The sequence below is a fragment of the Silene latifolia genome, chromosome X (genome assembly GCF_048544455.1).
Source record: "Silene latifolia isolate original U9 population chromosome X, ASM4854445v1, whole genome shotgun sequence".
NCBI classification, from domain to species: domain Eukaryota; kingdom Viridiplantae; phylum Streptophyta; class Magnoliopsida; order Caryophyllales; family Caryophyllaceae; genus Silene; species Silene latifolia.
The window spans coordinates 237,993,380-238,001,855 of NC_133537.1; positions in this window are offsets into that span (position 1 = coordinate 237,993,380).

Below are 8,476 nucleotides of genomic sequence, written 5' to 3' on the forward strand. Positions count from 1 at the left end.
ATTTTGAGGTTTGTTATTAAATGAAAGTTGTAGCTAAGAGCTACATCAAACTACAAAAATTAGCCTTGCATCATTGGTCGTGATCCCTCGTGAGGGTTTAGTTTTCAGTACTTGTCGTTAGGTGCACCTAGACCAAAACGCAATTTATAACTTTACAAACAACTCTACAATTAGTAAAGAGGCAAGTAAAGGTCGGATCCCAAGGGACGGGAATTGAGATGAGATTTCTATTGCAACTAGTGGTGTCTAAGGGTGTCACAATTGGGGATTGAAGTAGAAGATCACTAAACTAAATAGCAATGAAAGTAAACAAGCAAGATGAATTAAAAGGGATGTAAACAATTGATAAAAAGCACAAGGGTGTCATGGGTTCATAGGGGATTCATGAGAATTGATCATACAAACATGTTCTCAAATTATAAGCAAGCCATTATTGTTGTGATGGATCGAGTTGGTTTATATCTTACAATCCTAGGAAAGTTTGGATCCCGGCGCCGAATCGATTAGATTGTAAAACACCTACAAGTCGACTTAATCTTCCCTACTCAACTATATGCATGGTCTAATGAGACTCGAGTTGGTTTATGTCTTACAAGTCTCATTCAAAAGATAGGTGATGGGTAAAAAATGCAAGGATTCATAGGCTCGCATTTCATCAAACATAACATGTGCATAAGTTGAGATCACAACAAGCAAGCAAATAAACTATGAAAGCATATTAATTTAAGCATGAATCATTCCCCATGTTGGTTTCCCCTAATTACCCATTAACCCTAGCTAAAGAAACTACTCACTCATTATCATGTTGAACATGCTAGCAAGGTTGTCAATCATACCAACAAAGTGAAACATGATGAATAAATGAAAGTGATTAACAATAATTAAAAAGGGATTAAGAGAATTATACCTACTAATGATTCCAATATTAAAGCAAAGAATAAAAGAAGTACTTGATGCTTGATTGGAAGGTTGTCAATCTCCCAATAATAACCCAAATAATCTTCAATTACCCAAAATAAAGGATGAACAAGAGAGAGATTAAGGAAATAAAACTTGTATTAAAACTTGATTAAATGTTGATTACAAGATTAAAGAGAGATTTGATTGATATTAACTACACTAAAGATTTCTAAGAAGAACATGCTCTTCTAATTAGACTAATGGGGTATTTATAGTGGGGATTAGGTACATAAATTAGGGTTTACTAAGGGTTTAAATGACGATTAAGTCCTTGAGGAATCACCGGTCTCTAGGGAGACTCCGGTCTCTTTTTCCCCGGTCATAGAAAAAGATGCGCATCCTTCCTTGAAGCTTGTAGAAGACGAAAGTACTGTCTGGGAATCCGGGCGTCTTTGGCACGGGACGGGCGGATTTGGGCGTTCCTGGACGGGCGTCCAGAGGGGGAAAATGGGCGACTTGTGGACGTTTTTCCCGGGCGTCTTGTGGAGGAAAATGCTTGGATTGTGGGTGAGGGACGGGCGTCTTCAGGGCAATCCGCACGGATTGTCAAACAGTTTCGTTCCTTCTTCTTTTCTTCCTTTTTCTTCATAGAATCCTTGAGGATTTCTCCGGGGATGCAAGGATCTTTTCTCATCATTGCCCATCTACCATAGTATGTACAAAGGCCTTCTAATCTTGTCTCTCCTTTGATGCTTGGTCATTGAATTCAATTAATTTAGCCTTATTTTGTCATGAAAATGCAAGGTTTGCACTTCTTTCCTACCAAGGACACAAAACCTCAAAGAATATGCAAAACAAAGAACTAAAGACAATAAATGACCCAAATATGCACTAAAAAGGATTGGAACAAGGCTAATTCGGGGACTAAATATGCTTTAATTATGGTCACATCAAATATCCCCAAACCGAACCTTTGCTCGTCCCGAGTAAAGAGGTGACAAAGACTAGGACCATTATTTAAAACTAACCTAATAACATAGCCGATATGAGACAATTAGCGGGTGTCACTCCGCCCCTTCAACTCACAACAAGACAACCATGAGGTAGGATGCCTTCTTGCAAGGCAAGGTGGGGCTTCCCAAAATGGCGACACATCCAAACATTAAGCACACAAAATCAAGTAATGGATGCATCTACAAAAGAATATCCACTTTCCTCATCTAAGTGGCGGAAATAATCTACAAGGGAAGCAATTCAAGGGTACACACTCCTTCATAGATGCAATTTCTTCAAACTACTAAGCCTAGAAGGATCCCAATAAATCACCTCCAAGTTGTGTCAAGCTAGGGTACCTTTATCTTCAATCGTTAAATGCTTTTGTCAAGAATAGACTCCCTATGGTGTTAGAAACACTGGAGGATCGCGGAATTCCCCCTCTTGCCTAGACAAGAAGAAGGGTCGTCCCCTCTCTACCATGCACAAAAATGGATACGATGGATAAAGGGATCGATAGATATTTGAGTTTCATTTTGGGAGTTTGCTTTTTTTTTTTTTCCCCCAATTTCTTGTGGCATATAACATTTGAGAACACTTTCTTGCCATTTCTTTTGATTTTTGGCTTTTCAACACTTGACAAATTTTCAACTTTTTGCATTTCTCTTTTGAACATTTTCAAAGTCACCCCATATGTAGTGAGGGTGCCTTATATTTGAAGCTTTAGGAGTTCTATTTTTGCTCCTCTTTTTATTTGATGCATTTTGAAAACTTTATTTCACATTTCTTTTCATTTCTTTGAACTCAAATCAATTTCTTTTTGTGCCCATTCCCTTTGATGACAAAAAAGTGGTAGAACATGGATGATGGATGCATGGTTTCAAGGGTCACCTTGAAATAAACGGTAGCCAAGGATTTATCACACCACAAGGTACTCTTGACTAGGCCTTAATTCATGGGTCAAAGGATACTAGCATGACACATCCTAGGGTGTTTTACAAGTATTCTAACAAGCAAAGTCTTAAGAAGAAAAAGCATCTACTAGGGCCTATATACACTTGTCAAGCTTCCCAAGTAAACGGTTTCACAAAAATTTTCTAACATGCAACTACATGCCATGATACAACTAACATATATACATCCTAATGCATATGCTTTTACCAACTAGTATGTCATATAATCTAAATGCAAGTCCTAGATTCAAATTGTTATACCGCATCAATCAAAATAAAGCGACATAGTCATTAACATAAAGAGGAAAAAGGAGATTGGAAAGATCATACCATGCGGTCTTCAATATCCTTATGTCTCGGATGTGGCGTAGTCAATCAATGTGAACAAGGATAGAACAAACACAATATATACAATAATATATACATGACTACACTACAAAGGAAATGAACTTGTTTTTGGATTTTCAAAATTTTCAAATTTTTATGGTATTTCGAAATTTTTCGATTTTTTTTTTTGGATTTTTGAATAAAAGTTAAGTTAGAATTCCCCATCCCCACACTAATATGGGCATTGTCCTCAATGGCCAAAATGATGCGAAATTATGCAAACATGATGCATGAATTCTACACTAAATGCAAGCTATACTAATCTACACTACATGATGCATGGGTTTTTGTTTATGACGGAGAGCGTAATTTAGATTACCTCCCGTTGCGTATGCATGTACTTCCCCAAACCGAGATAAACATTATTTCTAATGTCTTAAAGTTGGGGGTAGTTCATGCACACAAGATGCAATGCATGAAACTAAATTTGTCATTTTGGATTTTCAAAAGTGGGAACAATAAAATAAGAACACCTCAATGGGGCCAAGGTGTTAGTCCTCTATGTTTCTAGGACTCTCCAACCATAGACAAAGTCAAATATTGTACAAGTTAACAAAACATAAACTTCTTTCATGAAAATTGAAAATAAAGAGAGGAGATGAGGAAACTTCACTTAAGCCTGAGATGGGTGCCTCACGCCCGCTCTATCTAGCTATGAAGAGATCTTCTAGAGATCGCCGTCATCTCCCTCTAGATCACTATCCCATATTTCCTTGGATGCATCACTTGTATTTGGGTCCATGAACTCGTCCTCTTCACTTCCAAGCTCCACCATGTCCCCTCCGCAAGAATTGTTGCTCCCTTCCTCTTGTCGCCCGTTTGCCCCTTCATTTGCCCTCTCCAAATTGGGGAAGAGTAAATCCATTTGTGCCCAAGAGGGAAAAGCTCCCTCCTCACTAATCTTTCCTCTTTGAACCATATCGTGGTATTGAGGATAGAGTGCATAGTAATTGTCCACGGTAGCTTCATATTGTCGGAAGTGCAAATCTTGTAGAATTCCCGTTACAAAGTCATCACGGGGGAGGATAAAGGGGCTGGGATGGTTGTACGGTTGATAAGGAAATGGGTAGGGAGGCACTTTGATTTTCTCATTTTGAGGTTATTGCTCTTGTTGTTGTTGTTGTTGGTGGTGGTGTTGTTGTTGTTGGGGATTTGGAGGTGGTGGTGCTTGCCTTGCTTGGGTTGAGTTTGGAGGGATGAGGTAGAATGGGATTGGTGATAAAGGTCCTCTTCTTGGTAGGCCGGTCATTGGTAGGTAGATTGGATCACTTACTTTCGTTATCCACTTGATCCTTTTATCAACCCTCTCAAGGGTTATCCAATGATGATGAATAAGAAGAAGGTCTTTATTTATCCTTGTATTTCCGGAGAGAGGAGCATACTCATTATTCTCATTGAATTTTGGATTGAAATGCTTTGCAATCTTCGTGATGAGCCCTCCATTAACAATGTGTTTCATCCCATCATCATCACCGTTCCTAAAGTTTGCCTATTTTTCGAGTAGCACAAGAGGCGCATTGAAGTGGTATCTACCCCTTCCTTGGATATTGAGATAAGACTCCATGAACACAAGGTCAAGTTCGTTCACTATTGCCGGATCTCGGCGAGCAAGTAGAGTGCCGGAAAGGAACCGGTAAGAAAGTCTCAAAATAGGATTTTGGATGTGGAAAGCTAGACACTTCTTGATGTACATGAAATCTCGGCCGGTCATGACCCTCCATAGGGGTGCAATACTATATCTCTTCGGTTTTGATGTCCGGGTAGGCGAGACATCGAGACCAAGCACATTAGCAAATTCCACTAGATTCATCATTCTTGAAACACTTTCCAACCTAAATTCTATACATATTGTTCTTTTCAAGGTTGTAATCTTCAAGAAGCTCAAAAATTCAAGCACAAGGGATCGATAAGTTTGCTCATGCATGTGGAAAAGGTTAGAGAGACCAAACAACTTAAAAAGAGATTCCATTTGGTGATAAATCCCAAGTTTTCTTAAAGTATCATGACATAAAAACTTAGTAGGGAGAATGTTCTTACGAAGAAGCCGGTGGAAAACGAGTCTTTGCACATCATTGACGAATTCAACATTTGAGAACTCATCAAGCCTTGTAAGATCCACAATTTCTTCATGCTCCCTTCTTAATGTGTTGATATGGGAGGTAGAAGAGCTTCCTCTTACCCTTGGTCTTCTCCTAGCCTTAAAGGAAGATCCCTTTGGTGCCATTCTTTGATTATTGAGCTGGAATTTTTGATTTGTTAAAGTATATAAAGATGCTCCTTGTGGATTGAATGTTGCCTTTGGAACCCTAGAAAATTGGGGCTTTTTGATTTTGTGGGGTAAAAGAGTGATTGGGATATGCTTTGGAGTCATAAGGAGGTGGGTTTTTATAATACAAGTGGAAGGAAGGGTGATGTGTCACAAATTGTGTGGTGGGGTGTAATAAAATTAGGAAAAATCGGGGTAGATTTACGGCAGGAAGACGAGCGGATTCGAGCACAAGACGCTCGGATTCCAGCATTTCGGGACGAGCGGATTTAAGGGAAGACGCTCGAATTCTGTCACAGTTAACTTTCCAAAAATTTGACGCAACCAAGACGAGCGTCTCGAGCCCAAGACGCTCGGATTTTCTAAAAGGAGACGGGCGTCTTTTCCCAAAGACGGGCGGATTCTGTGACAGGAACCTTTCTTGTTTTTTCACAGGCAAAAAGACGGGCGTCTTTCTGCAAAGACGAGCGGATTCCTTAGCCCGGACGTCTTCTCTGCCACGACGCTCGGATTCTTCGACAGTCCCAAAATTTCAATTTCACAGCCTAAAAAGGACGGACGGATTCTTCCAAAAACGCCCGGATTCCAGCAGGACGGGCGGATTATAGGGAAGACGCTCGGGTTCCTTGCTGCGGATTTTCCTTTGATTTCCTTTCCTTTCATAAATGCTTCCCCACACTTGAAGATTGGTTCCTTCCTTCATTCAAAATTCGTTAGTGACCCTCCCTCACTTACGCTCATGGAAAGAATTTATGTTTATAATTAAAGGAATGCAATAAAATTATAAATACAAGTTAGAGGGTTAGTATATTTACAAGTGGTGGTTTAGAGGGGACTCCACCAAACTCTCCCTTTTGATGATTCTTTCAAGGACGAGGAGGCCCGAGGTAGGTGACCTCGACCTCTCCAATAAACGCTCACTCATAGTATGGCTTCAATCTTTGACCATTGACCTTGAACTTGCTTCCATCTTCCGCCTTGATTTCAAAATCCCCATATTTTCCAACTTCGGTGATCACATAGGGACCCATACATCCAGAGTTCAACTTTCCCGGAAAGAGTCGGTAGCGGGAATTGAATAGAAGGACTTTATCCCCTTTGTGCAAGGCCTTTTGTTTAATCCTCTTATCATGGAGCAATCTTGTCCTTTCCTTGTAGATCTTGGCATTCTCATAGGATTGTAGTCGGAATTCCTCCAACTCTTGAATTTGAATCATCCTCTTTTGACCACTCAATTTGAGATCAACGTTAAGTGCTCGGATTGCCCAAAAAGCTTTATACTCCAATTCTATTGGCAAGTGGCATGCTTTTCCATAAACAAGCTTGTAAGGGGAGGCTCCTATGGGAGTCTTATAGGTCGTCCTATAAGCCCAAAGAGCGTCATCAAGATTTGTGCTCCAATCTTTTCGGGTCTTGTTTACAACTTTCTCAAGGATTTGCTTGATCTCTCTATTCGAAACTTCAACTTGACCGCTTGTTTGAGGATGATATCCCAAGCCGGTTCTATGTTGAACACCATATTTGGTCAAAAGAGATGCGAGCTTCTTCTCATGAAAATGCGTTCCTCCATCACTTATGATTTCTCTAGGAACTCCAAATCTTGGGAAGATTATTTTCTTGAAGAGCTTGGTGACCGTTTTTGCATCATCGTTTGGAGTGGCAATTGTCTCCACCCATTTTGAGACGTAGTCTACGGCCACAAGGATATACTTATTCCCATTGGATGTCACAAACGGACCTTGGTAGTCGATCCCCCAAAAATCGAAGATCTCCACCTCTAGTATGCCTCTTTGTGGCATTTCGTTCCTCCAAGAGATATTCCCCGTTCTTTGACAAGCATCACAATTAATGATGAATTCCCTCGTCTCTTGAAACATTGTAGGCCAATAGAAGCCCGATTGAAGAATTTTTGCAATGGTCCTCCTTGCTCCATGGTGCCCGCCGTAGGGTGATGAGTAACACCCTTCCAAGATTCCTTGGACTTCCCATTAAGGGATGCATCTCTGGTAGAGCCCGTCACTACACTCTTTGTAAAGGTTTGGGTCATCCCAAAAGTACCTCTTTACTTCGAATAAGAACCTCTTCCTTTGGTTGTAATTCAAATTTGGAGGGAGTACTCTTCCAACAATATAGTTGGCATAATCGGCAAACCATGGGGTGATGTGCCTTTCAAGTTGTGTTTGAATGGCCATCAAGATATCGTGACACATCCTAGGGTGTTTTACAAGTATTCTAACAAGCAAAGTCTTAAGAAGAAAAAGCATCTACTAGGGCCTATATACACTTGTCAAGCTTCCCAAGTAAACGGTTTCACAAAATTTTTCTAACATGCAACTACATGCCATGATACAACTAACATATATACATCTTAATGCATATGCTTCTACCAACTAGTATGTCATATAATCTAAATGCAAGTCCTAGATTCACATTGTTATACCGCATCAATCAAAATAAAGCCACATAGTCATTAACATAAAGAGGAAAAAGGAGATTGGAAAGATCATACCATGCGGTCTTCAATATCCTCATGTCTCGGATGTGGCGTAGTCAATCACAGTGAACAAGGATAGAACAAACCCAATATATACAATAATATATACATGACTACACTACAAAGGAAATGAACTTGTTTTTGGATTTTCAAATTTTTCAAATTTTTATGGTATTTCGAAATTTTTTGATTTTTTTTTGGATTTTTGAATAAAAGTTAAGTTAGAATTCCCCATCCCCACACTAATATGGGCATTGTCCTCAATGGCCAAAATGATGCGAAATTATGCAAACATGATGCATGAATTCTACACTAAATGCAAGCTATACTAATCTACACTACATGATGCATGGGTTTTTGTTTATGACGGAGAGCGTAATTTAGATTACCTCCCGTTGCGTATTCATGTACTTACCCAAACCGAGATAAACATTATTTCTAATGTCTTAAAGTTGGGGGTAGTTCATGCACACAAGATGCAAT